Below are 22528 nucleotides of genomic sequence, written 5' to 3'. Positions count from 1 at the left end.
TGGAAAACCGGTATTATTGGAATACCGGTTCTGGTATGGAATACCGGTTCCGGTATGGGATACCAGGATCTGAATTATACCGGCTTATGCAACACCGGTTCCGGTATGGGATACCGGGATCTGAATTATACCGGCTTATGGAACACCGGTTCCGGTATAAATACTGACATACCGGAAGTATGATACCGGTTCCGGTGTTTCATAAGCCGGTATATTTTTTTCCGGTATCATTTTTTTTTTCAATAGGGTTTAAATACAAAAAAAAGTTATATTTGCTTCAAAAAAAGGGGGGGTGGGTGCTTCTTCCTTTTTGTATTCAATAAAAATATATGTGTTGCGCGTTGGGTGTGAAAAATTTAGACGCTACAGACCCCCGCCCCTGTTTTCTGGCCTCGCGATTGCTCTAGGGGGCCTCATCACTTCTATTGCTTAAGGGCGTCCGACTCTTTGATCCGGCCCTGAGTTTAAATGTGGAACGGTCAGTTTTTCTACCACTAAGTAAAATCCCGGCAGTTTCATAAGAAAAACACTGTAAAAGCTTGCTGATCGATTTTTGACTACTGTTGCACTTTTTGAGTTTTCCAAATCACCGGGAATGCCGAGAAAAAGTAATTTGCCTTCCTGGTTTTCATGTACCAATTCTCTGCGACGATGGCAAACAAGTCCCCCATTCAGTTTCCGTTTCATTGATATATTTTGCCTTTATTGAAATTAGACTTTCGTTTTTATACTGTAAAAACAATTTAGAAACGTTCCTGGCAAATATTGTTCAGTTGATGTGCCCAATTTCTGCAAGTAACCTATCTTGCAAAAAAAAAAAAAAAAAATGTTTTCTGCTAAATTTCAGTAACCGTCCTGAAATTATCCTGGATTATTTCTGAAGAATTCCGTAACCTTCCTTGTTAAAGCCAGTCGTGATATCTGGAATATTAAGTTGGTGTTATCTAATACCTTCGCCAGAAAAGCCCCGAAAACTTTTTTGCAGTCATGGCTACAGCAATGACAAAATTTAAAGCGAGTAACATGAATCTAAGTTACGAAATCTAGAGTTTTATTTGCTCTTTAACTCGTTTGGATAAATTTTGAGGCATTAGCATTCCGTGACTCTAATTGGGTTGCAATGTTCAATGCTAAGAGTATGCTATATAACTTATCCAGTGGTGTTCCTATAGGGTGTACTCCATATACGCCGTATACTCTCAAACAGTTTTTAGGCATACCAGGGTTGGCTTTCTGCCGGCAGAAACTAGTTTTGCCGTGCCAGTGGCAGAAACTGGTTATAACCGGTAAAAACCGGCAGAAACTGGCAAAAACTTAAAAGCGTCTTTAATAACTCAAGTAATTACTAAATGATATTTGTTTGGATAAAATTAAAAAATTAAACTTCATTTCATCATTTTAAAAAATAAAATCCTATGCTAGTGCCCTTGATTTTGTTCGGAAAGGGAACTTTTCAATTGCAGATGCTCGTAATATTTGGATTAATCTAACAAAGGACGAAAATTCATATGGGTGCTTAGGAAAGAGGAGTGACATAGAGAATTAAACAGGCATTACTGATTGTAATATGCTCGCATATATATCTTCATCTAAATTGCTTGTGATTGAAATTATCACGTGCTTCAAGAAGAAAGTGCCTGAATTTTACTTGCCAATATTAAGCTAGATTTTGTACCTATTATCACAGCTTTGCAAAACAAATAGGCTCCATTTCTCGAAACTTATTTTTCCAGTCAAATTTTTACTATTATCCCAATTACTACATGGTGGATCAGTTAAAAAAAAAAAAAAAAGAAAGTTTCACAAACATTGCTTGTTCCTTGATGCATTGCCTGCAAGCTCTTCTGTTCGAGGAATATTCTAAAGTTTCTCATTTGTGCATATTAAATTGAGAAACTGTTAAAATTTTTTAAACCACCTTTTCTAAGAGGCAACTGCGGGGTCCAAACAATGTAACATTTGATTTTGAATTTTGATGATATTGTAATTAAATTGCTTTGGTTAACAACTAATTATTTTCGCCATGCATTTTCTATTGTATGTGATTAATTAATTTTTTTGTCATATTGTGAGTTTTTGCCAGTTTCTGCCGTAAATGTGGCAGAAAGTGGTTTTTGCCATGCCGGTTTTAACCGGTTTCTACCAGTGGTTTTAACCACCTCGGCAGTAACTTGCCAACCCTGAGGCATACAGCGTATACTCTAACCTAAAGCTTCATAATTTTTCATATTAGATATTATGACATATTATGTGTAAGATCGCATAGACATATTGTGCATAGCTTATTGCTGGGAGTATACCCTCAGAAAATTTGATGGGAACAACCCTGACCGTATGCTATGCAGCCCAAAATACATGCAAAGGTTTTGGCGGTTCTCATGCTGGCATCGTGATATTTACTTCTTTGACGTTCTTCCAACCCTCAGAACTCAGTTCGAAGCGAACCGTTAACTATTTTGTCATTACAGATGGCAATCGGGGAGCGTTTTTACGTAATAAGAACAAAACAGTACGAAACAAAAACTGGTAGGGAAAACAAACTATTGGTTTAAAAAAATAGTATGAAAACATATATGCATAAATTATAGCATATGTCACTCAGTAAGAATGCACCTTTTATGTAGTGAAAGAATTTTTCAAATGATTGCTGTGGTTCCGGAGATTACCTCGAATATATAAACACACAAAAATCCGCTCTCTTTCTTTATAATATTAGTATAGATATCAAATTTACTTCAAATTAAAACCAGGCAACTATATTTTCAATAACATCGATGCTCACTAGCGCCAACTTGTGTTTTTTTTTTCAAGAAAGAAAGAAGGAGGATGCGATATGTGCCATTTAACCCCTGGAGGGGGTGATGTGCTCAAAAAAGGTTCTGAACCACTGGAGTAGACAAAAAAATAAATAAATAATGCATTGATTAAAAGTTTTTCTTTCCCTGTGTTTTTCCTTTCTGTGTATTTCTTCTTTCTTATTAACATAACTTTTCTATTACTACACACTAAATTCCGAATAGTGTAGTAGATCGAAAAAAAAAACTTTTTTCAGAAATTATTGCAATCAATGTGCGTTAAAATATCAAAATAGGTGATTGAAAATAATAGTAGTAAAAAATAGTGAACAATAAATTCCCCCCCTGCACAAATTGACTGAATTTGACCATCAATACTGATACACATTTCAGTCACACCCTTGTCTATATTTTTAACACTTGCCGGTTTTGGAAAAGGTATTGAACTTTTCAGGAATGAATAGGAATGAATCATTCTTTGAAGAGAACTGTCAAAAAGGATATTTCCTCCTGACCTACATCATGCCACTATCTAGCGGGGCTCCTTATTACCCCCACACAATACGCGGCGGCGAGCACGTAGACACAACTACGTGCGAGGCTCCACACAACCAGAAATATCGGGAGGGAAGGCCGAAATGTGACGAAACGAGAGTGCAATCACTCTTGATTTTCATCTATCGGCACTTGATTTCATTTATTTATTTCATTAATTGGCGGGCAGATAAATCTTGGAATTGGCACTCCACTCAACTCGCAGAATTTCACTTCGCTAGTTATGTTCTACCTGTTTCTTCTTTTATTCAGGGGTGCCCCACCTAGGGGCGGGGGGGGGGGGGATCATGGGGGCAGACTGCGCTAAAAAAAATCTTACGGTGGTGTGTGTGTGTTTCGATTGGTATTTTTCTTGTTTTGGGGGGAGCTCTTGCTTTTGGAAGGGGGTCTCCGCAGTATTGAGGGGGATGCGCCCTTGCCTTGGTGTGGGGCATCTCCGTTTTATTATCGCTCTTTATTTCGCTTACGTTATGTCTTCACGTGGTTTTTTCCTCAGAAAACTGGTGAGCATATCATATTCTGCAAAATTATAATTTTTTTTCCCCAATAAATGCGGGAAGAATTTATTTAACCTAAAGTCTTCATAGTGGCTCTTTTTTTTTCCAGCCAACATTCTCTATGACACACACACATATTTTTATGAATGTATGCATCATATCTAGCGCATCCGAAATTTAAATTCCGAAGAAGGGAGGGGAGGGCGAATTTTCGGCCGTAACTATCCTTACATCCTAACATCTGCATAAAACAGCATTTTAGAATTAGCAATCTGTGTTAAAACAAAGGTTCTGTATGGGGAGGGATTAGCACACCTTTTTCTCTATTATACTTTAGAAAAAGTAACGTCAAAGAAATTGTGAAATTCTGTCTGTGGTTTAAAGGCGCAAAATGAAACAAAGGCGCACTGGTCGATGACGCAAATAAAATTAAATGTAAAAAAAGGAAAAAAAAAAAAAGGAAGGCGCTTAGGATCAAAGGCGCAAAAAAAAAAAAAAAAAAAGCAAGGGAGCATAGGTTTGGGGGCACCAAAAAACAAAAAAAAAACCGGAGGCGCATAGGTTTGAGATCGTAAAAAAAAAAAAAAAAAAAAAAAAAAAAAAAAAAAAAAAAAAAAAAAAAAAAAAAAAAAAAAAAAAAAGCAAGGGAGCATAGGTTTGGGGGCGCCAAAAAAAAAAAAAAAAAAAAAAAAAAAAACAAACGGAGGCGCATAGGTTCGAGATCGTAAAAAAAAGAAAGAAAAAAAAGTCGCACAGGTTTGAGGACGCAAAAAAAAAAAAAAAAAAAAGCGAAGACGCGCAGATATCGATACCATATTACATCCTACATCATTCAAAAGAGCTTTTTTTCTTCTGCATCAGATTGTGAATGCTCCAATTTTCTCAATTAATTGGAACAGCAGATATACGGGTTACTAATTTAGCAAAAGTCTTAGACTCAAATCAATTCAAACCCGGAGCTAAAGAACAACATATTACAAGAGACCACGAATTTGAAAGCGACTTTTGAAACGTACAAAACGGCCAATATGTACAAGGGGCCCTAAAGGTGTGTAAATTTGGTACAAATTAGTTTGGACCCTTAGGGGAAGGGTGCTCTTTGAGGCGGTTTTTTTTTTGTCGTATGTATTTTTATCAAGTTCTTTTTGTCTTCGGGTTCGTGTGGGATTTTAAGATTTTTCTAAATTTAATGAGTTTTTTACTGATACTATTTTCTATGAGAACTTTTTATTTTGCTCAAATCGTAACGGATAATTATAAATGATTCTTCTTAACAGGCACTTTAAATCTTCGCGAACCAAACAAGATTGCGAAGCAATCTTCAGGGGATGGTGAGCGGCAGCGATCAGGGGGTGCGGTGGTGTCCCCTCGTCATTTATATATACTGTCGGCCCCGCTTAATCGGGTAACGGATAAACGAATACCCCGCTTATACGAATAAAACCGCCCAGAACCGAATATTTCCCCATAGACGCAACGTTAAAGATCCCCGCTTTATCGATTTTTTTCCCCGGATAATCGAACAATACTGATCAGCGTTCGCACTTTTTTTTGGGTTAAGAAAAAGTTTGAATTCATTAGAAATACATTAAATAAGAACAATGGGGTGGTTTCCTTCAGTCAAAAGTGCTACTTTTAGTCATTGAAATGGATAGCGTGAGCAAAAAAATAACATGGACCCAGAAAATACTTTCATTTCCCCAACAGTTTTTTTTTAATTAATTTTTTAAAATGTCCGATTTTTCAAACAAGGCGTGGTCTTGATGATGTCACAAATGATGCACTTTGCCGCATCTTTCTACTACGTATCCATGTTATGATAATCAAGCAGCGAATTAAAATTGCGCCCTACGCTTGCTATCAACCATATCGTTGCCAATACACGTGAGTAAAAATTTGAATTAAATATTTTGCACTGTGAATGGCATTTCATCATTTGTGATGTCATCGGCAGAAGCCGTAAACAATGAAATTGTTCCGATTTAAGTAATTTTTTAAAAATATTAAACGTAAACAAATTAACAAAAAATGATCAGATCCTATGTTTTTAAACATGCTCTTTCAGAAAAAAATACTTTTGAAATTTTGGAAACGACCCCATGGTTGGCGTAAAAATATAAATAATAGTTTTCGCCAATAACGGGCGAGGAAAAAAAAAAAATCTTATTCCATCAAAAAAAAAAAAAAAAAAAAAAAAAAAAAAAAAAAAAAAAAAAACGAAACAATAGATAGCACAGTCGACTGTTAGTTTAAGTAACACAAAGAAATATACACGCTTTAGACGATAATAAATTCATGAATATTAAATGTAAAATACGTTAGACGAGGAGGAGAAACAGGGAGTCTCTCAGCAAATGTGTTCCCGAAAGACTTTGAGTAAGTAGTCCCCTAATATAGAATTTTTCAAAAAATAATGTACTGAAAAAAAAAAAAAAAATATTTCACTACTCAAGTTGTAAGTTACTTTTCATAATATTCATACGCTAAACTATTTAGATGTTTATTTAGCTCAATTGAAAACCTTTTACCTTATATATAGCTATTGATTTATTATTACTGCGTTTTAAGACAAATGTTGTCAATTTATAAAAGTAAAGAAAATTTCCCCGCTTAATCAAATACCCCGCTTAATTAAATAATATTCCTAGGAACCGACGATATTCGATTAAGTATATTTATACATATATCGTCGCCTTAGAGCACTGATTCCCAATCGGTGGTTCGCGATCACCAGAGGTTCCTGAGGTGTACAAACGGGGTTCGCGAAAATAATATTCTAATGGCGGATTTTTAACACGCTTATATAATTTTGGTTTTCTCTGTAGACTTTTATTGGAAAATGTTTCACTAAAACTTGATAATAAGACTACACGGAGCATACGCGACCGTCTGAGACATTTTTAACCAACTTGCAACGATTATTTTCTGAACTGTTTGAGCCAACAATATCAGTGGAAGACTATCAATAAATAAAATATTTTCTTCAGAAAAAATGCCAAGGCAAAACCTGCCACAGTATAAGGTACACAGTAAAAAAAAAATGTTTTGAAATAAAATGATTTAACATAATTAGTGTTGTTTCTGAGAAAGGGATTCATTTTTTTTTTGTGAAGCAAAAAAACTCTTGTAATAGGGGAGAGTAATAAAAAAATTTTGAAAAAAAAAAAAAATAGAACCGACTTCAAAATTGCTCTAAAAAGTGAAAAATAATTTTATTCTTTAAACACCATCGATAATACTTTTAAACATAATTTTTGAAGTTGGCGCAAAAACGATCGATAAAATCATTCACAGCCATAACTCAACTACAAGTATCAATTTAACCAGGTCCAGTTTCTTCACTACCACATGCATTACGCATTGATGACAGCATATTTGAGTAACGATATAAATGTTTCGTTCCTAACTTTGGATGATTTTTTGATAAAAATATGAACGAAGCATGGTTACAATGGATTTTACTTTTTGTTTTTGCGCCAACTTCAAAAATTATGTTTAAAAGTATTATCGATGGTGTTTAAAGAATAAAATTATTTTTCACTTTTTAGAGCAATTTTGAAGTCGGTTCTATTTTTTTTTTTTTCAAAATTTTTTTATTTCATTCTTTTTAGTGTAAATGTGGATATTTCAGTAAAAGTAAGAAGTTACCTAGTAAGAAGTTCAGCTCTGTATCACTGTATTGCTTTAGAAAAGCCTTTATTCAAAATTATCATTACAATTACTAATTGTGTTACTGTAATATGGCACCAAACTTTTATAACAAGGAGTTTCATATTGTCGCGTAGATGAAGATAGCGAAGACAATGTGAAAGCCAAATGAAGCGAATACTCGTTAGTCTCAACTCGAGATCTTTATTCAGAACCACGAATGAACGTTACATCTCCTTATATACAACTTGAGAAAGTGCTGGAACTTTCCAGACTTGGAAAGATACAGAAATGAATAGAACATTCGAGAAAATACGGGAAACAGTAGAAACGAAATTTTAGTAAAAGTCACTTTGTCCTAGTCGGGCTTTGAACCCGGGACGCTCGCGTGGGATGCGAGAATTCTACCACTGAGCCACCGTTATCCACGGATGAAAAGTGCGAACTTCGCTACAATATCATTTAATAGGGAAATTGCATAAAATTTACTGTTTTTTGCCCATAACTTTTTTTCTAAAGAACAAATATGGTCAAACAAAGTAATGGGACCTAAGTTGAGCCATCCCCTATCCATTAAAAAAAGAATCATCAAAATCGGTTCACTAGGTGAGACGCTATGAGTGGACAAAAAAAAAAAAAAAAAAAAAAACATACATACGGTATGAACTGATAACCGCCTCCTTTTTGAAGTCGGTAAAAAAAAAAAAAAAACATACATACGGTATGAACTGATAACCGCCTCCTTTTTGAAGTCGGTTAAAAATTACTTCATCGTGCCTTAATTAGAATTGAATATAAGCTTTTGTAAAATTACATTGCAAAAAAAAAAAAAAAAAAAAAAAGAAGAAGAAGAAGAAGAAAAACAAAAAATGTTTTCGTTACTTGTAATCAGGTTTTGAGGAACTTAAAACCAAAATGTTTTCCTAAATTTATTGTTGTTATTATTTTTAAAAGCTGTTACTGACTACAAGTGGTTCACCAATTTCTTTAAGATATTATAAGGGGTTCGCAACGGAAAAAAGGTTGGGAACCGCTGCCTTAGAGTAAGAGTAAGACATCGAATCCCAGGAATAACAGTAAGATATCCTGCTGTTGCTTTGAGGCAACGATACATATGCGATGAAAACTTTATGCTCAGTTTTTCAATTAGCGAATGCTGCACAGGGGTGAATGACTAACAAGTAACCCTACCCAAGTGTGAATATTTCACACTTCGGTAGGGAATTTTTAAATAAAATTTGAACAAAGCTTTGCTCATGGACACTTAAAAATATTGAACACGTATTTTTTTTTTTTTTTTAAATCGGCAACAAACAGTTTTAACGGGGTGAAATTTATCCCTAAATGTTGGTTAGTTGAGATATTACATGTTACAATAAATTATTTTATTTCAAATTTTAACTGCAAAAATTCAAATAATAATTGAAAATTTGAAAAAAGTAAACAAACTAAACTTGATGTGTTTCAGGATTTTTCTGAAAACACTATTAGGGCAAAAACCATCCCTCGCAACCTTACCCTGTCAAGATGAATGACCATAAATATTAAATGCATCGTAAGAAAGTCACGTAATTATTCAAGTACGACGAAAGTATTCAAGTTCACGAAAGTATTCAAGTTTAAGCTCTACTTTTTAGCTTTACAATGGTTTTTGATTTTTTTTTTTTTTTGCACATTTTGAGTTCTTTAATAGGCCTATATTTTAAACAATTTTTGAATTGGAAATTTTAAATTTGCAGGATTACTTCTCTTGTCATATGTCTCTTTCATGCCAAATTGTATTGAATCGGAGATCAAAAGGTGATTTATCTCACATGGAATTGCTAGGCAACTAGCTCCGCGATGGGGTAAAATTTTGAGGGATGATTTACCCTTATAAGTAGTATTTTTAGACAAACCCTGAAACACATCAAGTTTAGTTTGTTTAGTTTTTTTTAAATTTTCAATTATTATTTGAATTTTTGTTATTAAAATTTAAGAATAAATAATTTTTTTCCCCTCTAATATCCCAATTACCCAATATTTTGGAGTAAATTTCACCCCGTTAAAAGTGTTTGTTTTTGAAACAAAATACGTGTTCAATATTTTTTAGTATTCTATCGATGTGCAAAGTTTTATTCAAATCGGCGACTCACCCTTGGGTAGGGTTACTTGTAAGTCATATTTTTGAAAGCTAATAACCATTCCTCTATGTCCTGACATAGGATGACCCTTTTTTTTTTTTGGAATTTTGAGGAAGAGATAATTTGTTCAAGTTCCTATAACTAGTGTTTCATTTTTTTTTCTTCTTTCTGTCTAGACTGAAATTAGCTCGGAGATCAGATTACTAACTATAAGAGATTTGGAAAGAAAAAAAAAAGATATACAGGTTAAGCTATTTTAAACTACCCACCTGAATAATTTAATTCCGTGAGTACCAGTTTTTAAATTAGTACTCTATTAGTGACTGATCTTATCGTAGGAACATAAGGTTTATAAATAAGCCTAGCAAAAATTTGACAGGTTTATGATGGATAAGAGGTCTTGGGATGAAATAAGTTCTTTGGAATAGCTCACTTTTTTTTTTTCAAAGTTGCTCCAAATGAAAATTCAAACTTGTACTTCCTGGGTAAAGAAGGAAGATTTTTAAAATAGTCGAAACAAGTTGCGAAGTTGTTTTGTGTACTGAGGTGCAAAAACTTGCTTAGACTGGATATGGCGAGATAAAATTAATATTGTTGCAGGCAGGTGAAATTTGTTGAGTGTGAAGCAGATCTGATAGTTTAACTTTTTAGTTAATTAGCAGTCGCCAGCTGACTCTTTTAGCTTGGAAGCCCCTGTTTTATCATTAGTAGCAGTTTTATCCTGAACCTTTCTTAAATAAAAAGTGGCATGTGACACCTAACTGCAATGTTTTACAGGATGTTTATAAAGTCTTGCGCTGACAAAGAAAATTCATTAAAAAAAGATTCAAAATTTATACATACTTATTTTCTTTTGATTTTTGATCCTTACCTCATCAAGTTTTTCCCTCATTGGTACACTATTAGCTAAAGGCATGTAGGTGGCGCTAACATCGAATACTGAAAATGGCGTCTGTGAAAGAAAAAAAACTCCCTGGGACACCGCAAAGATGATTTTGAGGGTCAGCCCCCGCAAGAACGTTGGTTTTAACACATTTACCAAATCTAATGTGGAAGATAAAATCCATAAAATGAGTGTTATATGACCAAACTCTCTACCCTCAGAAGAAACATTTTGGTTGAGTTGAAAAGCCTGGCGCAAAGTTGAAAATCGCCTAAATCTTCTCACAATTATGAAGGGTGCACATGTAGATGTGTATTAATGTGTACTAATGCTGTGAATAAATTTTGTGGAGATAAGAATCAAAATAAAAGAAGAATATTATATTCAAATCTGAAGTACCCAAGTTTTTAAATTAAATTTTTTTGTCAGTGCAAGATTTTATGAATATCCTGTATTTACGAATATCTATAAAAAATGGAATAATAATAGAGATTTATGAATGAACATTGCTTTAATTCCTTCCCTGCCGAAGAAAACGTATAAGATTCATTCTTCAGTACCACATTTTTTTAACCAGGCGCGTAGTTACGCAATGTATTAGAAGGAAAAAAAGCGGAAGTTTTGCTATATAAAAACTATCTAGGTTAAAATGTATAGAAAAAGAAATAAAAATATAGAAAATTAATTTGAATTCTGAAATTTTGAATTCAAATTATGTGTTTCGCAATCACGAGTTGTGACAGGACCCTACTCATTGGGTTTATTGTTTCTAGAAACGGCTCCTATTCCCCCAAGCCTGCCCCTCCTCCTGAGCGGTTACGTGTGTATAGTTGTGTGTGTAAGCTTGTGTGTGTGCGTAGAACTGTGTGTATGCACGTAGGCGTGTGTGTATGTGTCTAAAGGCGTGTGTATGTGTGTGAGCGTGCGTGTGTGTAGGACATGGACACCACCGCCCAGGGAAAGTGGATACCAGAGGACTGTGCTCAGGAGCAGAGGAGCTGCGCTTGCAAAGGCCGGTGGGCGGTGGTGCTGCAGAGGCCCCTGGTCCAAGCTGAAATAGGAACCGGACTGAGTTTCACGACGTGTACTCTCTTGACGGGCTTTTTTAGTTTTGGGAGAAATATTTGACTGACGACTTTTCCACGTTGTTAATATAGCTGTGGTTGACGTAAGTTCGCTCATTTTTGCTGAAACTCCAGCATTTGTAGCTTTATTCCGAGTAAGGTCCCTAGAGAGACTAATAATCAGTAGTTTAGACTACTCCAAGTTACTTAATAATCCTCACGATATAAACTTTCTCAATAAAATGACAAGATTGCGAAATTTGCCGTCTTATGACCATAATAACGAAATCAATGAAAATAAACTAAAAAGGATAAAATAAAAAATAATTATCAAATAAAAACAAAAAACCCGACTGCGTAACAATCAAAAAAACTAAAAAGAAAAAAATATATAAGCCTAATAGTTTATAATTTTATTAAGTATTACTGAATAACTACTCCAATGAAATATTTTTATAATCGATACGCACATAAAACAAATCATAAATTCAAAAGCAGAATAGAAGGATCAATAGTCGGGACCCATTCAAATTTTACAAGGTTCCTTGACTGGTCAAAAAGAAATGGTCCCCGACTGTTGATCCTTCTATTCTGCTTTTGAATTTATGATTTCTCTTATGTATGTATATATATATGGATTTTATAAAACTATTTTATTGGAGTAGTTATTCAGTAATACTTAATGAAATTCTAAACTACTGAGCTTATATTTTTTTTCGTTTTCGTTTCTTTTCTTTTTTTTTGGTTTTTACGCAGTTGGGTTTTTTTGTTTTTATTTAATAATTATTTTTTTTTAAATATATGGAGATCATTTTTACAACTTTTGGAAGGTATCAATGTCTTTAAACGCAATCTTCTTAGTACAAGAAAGCTTGATAATTTAAATGCATCATAAATTTAATGTTATGCATTAAGTAAATATAGTTTTATAAATGACACCGTAATAACGATTTGACGCATGGAAACACTCTTTATGCAAGTTATGTGGGAGAGCAATAAAAAATGGGGCATTTTTGTCTCTTTTATTTTTGTAATTTTTTCTATTGATGCGATTTTTTAAAATGCTTAAAAAAATCCCTTATATATTAGACATTGAAAAAAAAAAGTTAATTAAAAATTACATGTAATGAGTGATAAAATAATAATTTTGAAAATAAAAACTGAAGAAAGTGTTTCATTCCATTCAACACGACTTACGGGATTTAATGTGTCACTGGTGGTAATTAATGTAACACTTTTTTGAAGAGAAAAAAAAATGTATGAAATGATACTTTTTATTTAAATAATGAAGAGTTGCGTGACTAATTTATTAACAAAGGAGTATCGTACTGATAACGAAATAATGAATAAATAGCGAATTGTCTTTTTTGTTTCGTTAAATTCCATTTTTTGGTATTTATACTGTCTCCTGTTCCACCGTGTTACTTTCCTTAGATTACTTTTCATCCAGAAGCTTACACTTCTTTGCATTGAAAAAGGTGTTCCTTGTAACATCAAAACATGTGTCTGCAGTATTTTGCAATTTTTGTGCTTCAAAACGTTGGTTAATTTGATTTATTTATTGAACTGATAGTTTAATGGGGAAAAAAAAGAAAATATGCATTTATAACAAAATTCATTCTGTGAAAAATTTGATGAAATTAAATTCTTAAAAAAACTTGTAGCTCTGTCGTAGCTTAAGGGTTATGAAGAACGTTCTTCAATTGACAACCATCAATAACAGAAGCGGCATTTATAACAGGCCTAATAACGTCAACCTTTCGAAGGGCAGGTAACCCTAGGATGCCAGAGTTACTCGCGTTGGATAATAAGAGCGTAAGTGCATTCAATAGCTAACTCTTAATTCTCAACGTGTTTTCAACCAAACTTGAGCAGCAAAAATTCTTTTTCATAATGGTGTGGTTTCCTTCAGTCAAAAGTAGAACTTTTAGTCACTGAAATTGATAGAATAAGCGAAAAAATTAACATGGAACCAGAAAATACTTCCATTTTCCCAACAGTTACTTTTTTTATTAATTTTTTAAAATGACCTACTTTTCAAACAAGGCGTGGTCTTGATGACGTCACAAATGATGCACTTTGCCCCATCTTTCTATCGTTTCCACATTATGATAATCAAGAAGCGAATTAAAATTGCGCTCAACGCTTGCTATCAACCATATCGTTGCCAATACACGTGAGTAAAGATGCAAACTAAATATTTTGTTCTGTGAATGGCAACACTGAATGGCGTTTCATCATTTGTGACGTCACACGACAGAAGTGTAAACAATGAAATCGCCCCGATTTAAATATATTTTTAAAAATATTAAACTTAAACAATTTATTTAAAAAAATGGTCAGATCCTATGTTTTTAAGCATGCTCTTTCAGAAAAAAATACTTTTAAAATTTTGGAAACGACCCCATTCTCAGGCTGGCTTTCAAAGTAACTAATGTTCAGCTAACGACATTTATTTTTATTTCTTTCCTTTACAGTTTTAAATTGAACACATCTTTTGATATTTCAGGTTCTTTATTACTTATTTCTTTCCTATTCGTTTTTTAATATTTGTCGTTAAAAGTTTTGTTTGCTTATTTGCACCTTCACATTAATGCTGCTTTTCCAACTCCCCGAAGTGACAATGTTAGTATTTTTGTTTCCATGATCGGCACAAGTGTAAATAACCTATCTGAAAATTAAATTGAAAACCGAAAAATAAAATAATTTACGTTCATATTTAATGTTAATTGTTCGGAAGTTTTCTTTTGAAGCAGAATTTGATTTGGCAACGATTTTTCGTTTTCTAATCACATGAATTTACAATTGTATTTTTTTGTGTCGCAATTTTCTGATTTTTTGAGAACTTATTCGTTTATTTAGAATTGTAAATAAAACTCTTTGATTATTGTATATACAATTATAGGTAATTGTATATACAATTAAGAACTAAAACAGGCTATTTTTAATAGTTTATTATATTCGAAGCTGTTTTTTCAGTTTTTGAATAAACGGAATGTTGTTGCTTGAGCCAATTTTATATCGTGTATTATTTTAACTTACAAATTTGAAGTGTTTTTTTCTTTCTTCAGAATTAAAAAAAAAAAAAAACCAAAAGATTACCGAAAAAAAAAAAAAAAAAACCAACCCCTGAAATAAAAGAATTTTTCCCTGAAATACTTTAAAGCGTATTTCGGAGAAGATGGCCAAACTAATCTGTTAACTTATGTTCATCGACTATCTTGAATTTGATTTAAAATATTTTGAGAGAGTTTTACTTAAAAAACAACTCTTAAAAACTTCATTGCTTCTTGCATAAGAGCATGAGTATATTCATTGGTGTATCAACTTGTCTCACGTTGGGTATGGGGAACGCACTCCGAAATTTTTTCCGAATATTTTTTTTATATAAAAAACGTTATGTTCATCAAAGTGGCGAAATTACAGGTTTGGAGGTCGGTCTCAATATATTTTTGTTTGTCCCTTTCTCTATAACGTTACAATGTTTTATCAAAATTGATACATGCAATATTCATTATGTGAATTTTTGAATAACCTTCGGAGTCCCGGTAGTGGGGGGTGGGGTGGGGGTTCACAATTGCGACATGATAAATCCGCCACTGGACTTATGTTTGCATTAATTGTTAAAGTAAAATTGCTTTAATTAACTAACTCGAAATGAGACTTCGAACATTTCTTAAGTCTTCTATCTAAAACAAAAGGAATAATTACGTAACTTATAACGTTGCTTATTACGTGAGCATAACAGTTTAGCCATTGGTATATCAACTTACTATCCCACATTGGATGTAGCTGCTGCACTTAGAAAAATTTTGTAAAGTTTTTTTTTTTATTAAAAAAAAATGTTAACTACGGTTTTGAAATCATTGTCAGATGAGACAATCGTAACAGCATTAGTGAAATTTTATGTTTGTACGTAACATTAATACAAAATTTTAAAAATCAAAATGTTGAAGTGTGTATCTACTATCTCCGGTCTCCCCCACAAAAGTTATGCCAAAAAAAAAAAAAAAAAAGAAGCAAAATGTTAAGAATGCTTAGTTTTACATTTTTCGTTACGCGAGTAAGTTTATTTTGAAAATTAACTTTAAAAATTCATGGGGCAAAGTGAAAAATGAAATGAAATATTTTCCATTCGATTGTAAAAACATTTTCGATCAAATGAATCAGTAAATAAAAATTTTAATGAATAAATGAAAAGAAAATTTAACAACAAACGAATAATTAAATTAATAATTAATTAATACATGAAGAAAAATAAACAAGTGAGTAAAAGAGTGAATGAATGTTAAAATAAGTGACTGAATGAATAGAAAAGTAAATAACTTGATAAAGGAATACAAATAAATTAATAAGTGAATGCGTAAGTGATTTAATAAAAATAATTGAGTGAGTTAACAAAAAAAAAAAAAAAAACCTATTTTACTTTGTCCCATCCACTTTACCCCCACTTGTACTTGACAAATTGTACAAAATATTTAAAATGCAAACAATCTTAATATTACCTAAATAAATACTTCACCGAGTATTAGAAGGTGTCATTCAATATCTAAATGTTAATATCAAGAAATGTATCATTTTATAATAACAAAAATAATTTTTGACTTAAAACAAAATATTACAATACAAGTATCAATTTTTAAAAAATGCCTGTATAACCAAATATTTTAATCTTTGGCGGTATTTTTTTTTTGGCTGGAATAGACTACATGTGCTACTATACAGCTAAAATATTACTAGATAGGTGGCGCTGAAAGCAGAGTAAATATTTCACCATTTCATTTTGTCCCGCTATTTTACTTTGCTCCATATTCCCCTACATATGTGGACCAATTCAACTTTTTCTAATAAAATTGAAAATCCCCCCTTCCCCCCCCCCCAAAAAAAAAGAACGAAATTCCAATCTCAACCAGCCCGACATCCATCCCTAATACTATACCCACTTCCCTTTCCCATAGACTATTCCTTGCTTTGACTCAGATGTCCTTTAATGGAGTGCGAAGAAATCTTGGCCGTGTCCCAAAAAAAGCTCAAGAAGTATGAAAATTATAGTTAAAATTAAAATTTTTAACTTTATTCTTGTTCTGGTCTTTCTTCAAACTCTTATATGGAACTAATTATTAATAGAAATCTTTCGCAATGCTATAATAGTATTTTTTCGGAAGAACTACAATTATTTTTTCGGAATTGTGTAATAATATCACGAGAAACCTTAAGAATAGCTTGCAGGTAACGCTGCAAACCTTTACTTTTCTTTGCATTCTTGTTTTTATTGACCTTAATTTGATCTTCGGAGTCATACTTAAGACTCGGCACTATAACTATATCAAATAAGAATGGTTAATTTGAATTCCAGTAAAACTAAAAGGCTATTTTAAACTAATCAGCAGTCTGGAAATAATTGCCATGTCTTTGAATCATAACCAAAAATTGCGCCCAATGGCCAAATTTATGTAAAATGCATGTCTGCTTCTTGCACTTGATCTATGACTCGTCTGGCGAATAAGCCAGCATAGATATTTCCTTTAATAATTTTCCCCTCATAAATGAGTGATGGTGTCTGACTGAACAATAAGCCTAGAGGCTTTGTCTGAAAGTAATGCATTCATAGATGTCATTTCCAAGGAAAATTGCAGTGATTCCACTTCCCTCAAGATAAGCAGCCTGATTAAATTGCAAAAAAAAGCTACCCATATTTTGTTCTTTTTCTACCGCATCCATCCTCAAATGAATTTGAAACTGGATCCACAAGGCGTGCTGTAAGTTTAAAAAAAAATAAATAAATAAAAATCGCATCCTTGAAGCAATCTGTTTACAAAATTTAGACTGAAAATTTTAAAAACAAGCTTCTGAAAAAATATTTGGCACTTCTTATAAAAGATTTCTGCGCCATTTCCTGTCCAGTGTATTTTAAAATCTCTGGATAGTTCAGTTGTCTTGTTCACACAGAAGAGAATTAAATTTTGCTAGTGAGGTGCTGTAAAAAGTAATTGCCGCAATGAAGAAATGTAGCCAAAATTATTTTAAGGATTGTGAAATGGTTTTTTTACAAGTAGGTGATTTTCTACTTTGTAATGACTAATTAGGTCTCAGAAAAAAAAATCAATTATAAAAGTTTCTGTCAATACAATGTTTCTTAGCCATTTTCTGGCAAGTGGAAACTATAACGTGTGTCATTTGACTTTTTTAAGACCAAAAGCTTTGCGGTAGAATATGAATGTTTGGATTGTTTTCAAAAAAAAAAAGTATATTTTTTAAACAATATTTTTTTTTCTAACCTTAAGATTCTAATGTCTAATTAGCATGAAAAAAGTTTTATTTTCAAATTATTTACATTTTGTGATTATTAAATAAACTATGGACTTTGGGGGTCATGATAGTCCTCAAAGGGTAAAACGAAAGGCAGAAAAGTTTCATTAGGAGATTTTCGAAAAACTTTAACGTTGCTATTATGCAGAAATCTATGGAAAAAAAATACCATTTCAGTACAATACTATTTTTAGGATTTTCCTTTAAATTCGGAATAATTGTATACTTTTTAAAATATTAATATCTAGGAAAGAGTTCCCATTTCTGCACCAATGCTATTTAGTTCAATCAACAGCCATCGTAATTAGACCGTTATTTTAATTACACGGAACAAAATAAAGCATATTCTAATGATGCATTTTTACTAAGAAGAAAATTTTACTTAGAAGAAATTTTGATACGGCTGGCAATAATTTTGTTGTTTGTTAACCGTCGATTTTACAAATCGTTGCTTTTTCTACTAACTAGATAGTTAAATATTTTGAAGGCTCGGCTGAATAGCTAATAGCTAAATATCTCGTAATAAAAGCTCGTACATAAGTTAATTTTTTGATACTTAAAAAAAAAAAATAGTGTGGCTTGAGCAAAATATATTTGTCCTTCTGGTATTCAGTTTGAATGTTAAAATTTAATGTTGTTTCAAACTTTTTATTCGAATAAAATATCTTCAAAATTATTCATACTAATATTTCAACAGAAGTTTCGATAAAACAAAATGCATGCCATTGGGGGGGTTTTTTTTTTTTTGGTAAGAAATAAACCAAAATTCAAAAAATAGAAAATTCCAATTTTGATAAATCATACACGCACACAAAGGTTATAATATAATTCCAAAATAATTTAATGTCTGAAGATTTTGGATTATATACCCCGAGAATCTTCTACACCCTATTATATCTTCTATAAGCATTAATTTCTTGTGTTTTAACTACCATTCAATTGAATAATTAAGGAGTTCCTTTTTTTTTCTCCTCTGACTTTTCGTTTTATGTCTATAAAAGCGCTTTGTTTCTAAGGTTTGTGGAATTGCATAAGAAATAATTGTGTGAGAAATAATAGTTTAAAACAACAGTTCAATGAAAATAGAATTATTTTTTTGTAGTAAATTATTTATCTTGCAGAGTTTAAGGTTTTAAAGGATGTGCATCAATAATTCGATTAATTTATTGAACATGAATTAAACACAGTTTTGACGTGCAAAAAGTAATATAAACGTGTAGAACGCAACAAATTTACACGACCTTTTATTATCAATGTTAATACTTTATATTAAAAACTCAAATATAATGTAAAAAATTGAATTATTTTTGTCGCGTAGCTCCGTTAAATCGATTTTTTTTAATTTTGAAAAATGTAAGTCCAATTTTTGATAGCAAATTTACATCTCAAAACACAGTTTTCAGTAATATTGTCTATAAATTGAATTAAAGTGACTTAAAAATTTAATGTTTGGCTATGAAACTTAGCCCGCAATCCAAGTCTTAAGTGTTGCCTACTTTAATATTCATTTGAATTTAGTTAAAATTTAGTTAAAATTTACTTAATACACAATAAAATTTGTCCTAGAAAGTATTTATTAAAGTGGTAGGGGAGACTGGGGATACTTGATCCCTAGAGATATATGATCCCATAGCCAAAAATGTACCAAAATATTTAAGTAGAGATTTGAAACCTGACAATTACATTCAAGTTATAATTGTACATAAAAACTGGCAACATTTTTTTTTTCTTTCAGCCATTTCATTTAGCTTAAGAAATGCTTGTCTGAATGTGTCAAAGGAAATCTGTTTTTAGGAAAGAATTCCGAAGTTTACATTATCCGTTAAATACAACTTAAAAAAAGTACCGAAGTGTAATGTTAAAGTATAGACAGTCTTTAACAATTGAGACATACTTTTAGTTAATTGCCACTGATTGTTAATAATAGAACAAGTATGTTTGTAAAAATCGCATATTAGGGATACTTGATCTCTTTGTTTAGAGGGATAAATGATCCAAGGGATCAAGTATCCATATGACAATGTAAACACAATGAAAACAATATAACTGTTTTTTACTTAATTGAAAATTAACTTTAAACATTCAAAACCATGTTAACATAATAAAATTTATCATAGTATGATTGATAGATTCAAACAATCACTGCAGTAAATATGCTAAGCAATTAAAATATCAGTTCGCACTTGTAACCCGCATAACACCTCAAACATCTAAACATAAACTAACTCTACTGATGAATTATGTTCTGATCAGCCAAATGTTTAAATGAAAAAAAAAAATGATTTTGCTATAGTTAGATTTACAACAAAAAATTGAGCTGCCCATTATGTAAACCCATTAGCGAATAGAATGCAAAGCTGGATTTCTAGAGTTTGAAGTAAGTTTTCTGAAGTGAAAAGGTAATATGCTTAATGGATCTTTTTTTCCCTGAAAAATTGACAAAATATGTTAAGCTGCCCATATCCAGTTGGGTTGAGCGGAACTACAACAAATGAATTGTTTGCATTTGACTTTTCAGGTTTTGAAATCATATGCTAGGCTTTCGTTTCTTTTTTATAAGTACACTGATACTTACATTTTTCTTCCCTCTTTTTTAAAATAATTTCAATGGATGAAACTCTTAATTTTATTTTTGCAAGACAAGAAGCAAATAAGATGATTTTTGTGCTTGTCATCTGATTTTTTTATTTGTTGTAGTTTTAGCTTCATTACGCTACTTTAAAAACAATTGTTAGTTTTATTTATAAAATATATTGTTCAAAACTGTATTGGATAATAAGTAACTGATAAAAAGCATCGTAAGTTCATTAAAGTTGTGTACATGTCTTTTACAAATGTATAGTAAAATTTGAAATAATGTTATTTTGTGTTCACATTATTATAATCTAATAAAGAAAATTAGAAATAGTGTTATTTTTTTTAGAAACATTATGTAGAAAACTAAAATCCATGAATAAATTGCTGATCAAATGAAAATTATATGTATTTTCTAAGTGGGATCAAGTATTCCCCATGAAGAGATCATGTATCCCATGATGTTGGGATACATGATCCCTTTATGAAATTTTTGAAAAAAAAAAAAAAAAATACCAAAACTATTGTATAATTTCAACTAAAAAAATACTGTCAGATAAAGAAAAAAAAATTACCTTTGTTCACGTACTTTTTAAAAAAAACTGATAATTTGCAGCAGAGAAAAACTTGAAAACTAAAGTGGAGATCAAGTATCCCCAGCCTCCCCTATCCTTATTCCGAATATTAAAAAGAAACATTTTCATTCAGCAATTTTGAAATTAAAAGGACTTTACTTTAGATATGAGTGTTTATACTCATTTAAAATAATTTATTATTGTGACAAAGGGTATATTTTAATTTGAAGTGCCAGAAATTTCACATTTTAATGTTTTAAAAAATGATATGTATACAACTGAGTAACAATGACATTCTGAGAAAATTAGAAAAATCTACCCTTAATTGCACAAACCCATGAGAAAAAAATCGACGAAAAAAGCAAACAAAAGTTGAAATAGTATTCGCTGCTTTTCTTTATTTTCTAGAAAATGTACTATGTTTAAAATAAAGTCTGGTGTTTGCTCAATCTTTGTAAAGCGTAAATTTTTTAATGAGAAAAAAAAAATGACAGTTACACAACAAAAATTTCAAACTTTTTAAATGTTTCCTTTTAGTGCACTTTGCCCTATTTTAATGGATCAGCCGTACTAAACAGTTTCAAATTTTAAAATGAATGAAAAAATCAGTAAAAAAATTGAACCATAGAAAATAAATTAAAACATATAATTAGTAATTTGTTGATATGCGAATTTTAGGAAGATAAACTTTTGAAGAGAGTAAAATTTACCCAAATAATATTCAAAAATGCCCTTAAATGCATTTCTAAAATATTTTGAGAATTTAAAATGTTTTTTTAAAGTAAAAAAGGCGAGCCATCTTCATATAAATGATTGCCGATGATCGTGTAACCCGCGTGTTTCAACAATGAAACTCGCGCCACGTCATGATACTTTGATAATATGTTTTGGTAATGTTTAACATGCAGTGAAAGACATTATTGTGACAAGGCCGAACTCGATCCGGCAACTTAATAGTTTTACTGGTAAGACTGTGTCATTTCAGGGGAATGAAGAAATGAAAAAACGGTCAACAATGAACGCTACCTACTGGAGTTTAGGGTTGATCCACTGGAGTTAAGGTTACAATTTCAATGATCAAAATATCACCAAGCAGGCAAGCGCTTCGTTCAAATGTAGAAGCAACTTTCACCCGTCATACCTTGACGGGCAATTTTCAAGTTAGAGTAATAATAATAAAATAATAATAATAATAATCCAAGCAGAATTCTTTGAGAGCTCTGTACGCTTAATACAAAATGTCAAAAATCCACGAATTTTTTCGTATTAGTCGTTATTTGTAACAACCGTGGATGAGTGATACTGTGAGAAAACGAAAAAATGATTACCTATATTTAAAAAAACATTACTACTAATACACGCATTGTAATCTAACTATTGGTACATTCAGAAAAAAAATCACTTACTTCTTATAAATGAATGTTTTTGGAAAATATTGAAGAAGGAAAATGATAATCGACAATCTCGGAATAGGTTGTAATCCACAATGAAAGATGAAAAGTTTT

The 22528-nt window shown here is 31.7% G+C and overlaps 1 protein-coding gene across 1 annotated transcript in view; it reads left to right on the top strand.

Moving 5' to 3' along the window:
- Positions 1 to 17526: 17526 nt before the first annotated feature.
- Positions 17527 to 22528, top strand: part of LOC129222760 (zwei Ig domain protein zig-4-like) — a 65771-nt gene continuing 60769 nt past the window's right edge. The window contains exon 1 of the mRNA XM_054857291.1: positions 17527 to 17617. The gene's annotated coding sequence lies outside the window, so the exon portion shown is untranslated. The remainder of the gene's footprint in view (positions 17618 to 22528) is intronic.

This window comes from Uloborus diversus, chromosome 5, assembly GCF_026930045.1.
Source record: "Uloborus diversus isolate 005 chromosome 5, Udiv.v.3.1, whole genome shotgun sequence".
Classification (NCBI taxonomy): domain Eukaryota; kingdom Metazoa; phylum Arthropoda; class Arachnida; order Araneae; family Uloboridae; genus Uloborus; species Uloborus diversus.
Note: the sequence above shows the minus strand (reverse complement) of the source record. Positions and strands in the feature narration are given on the sequence as shown.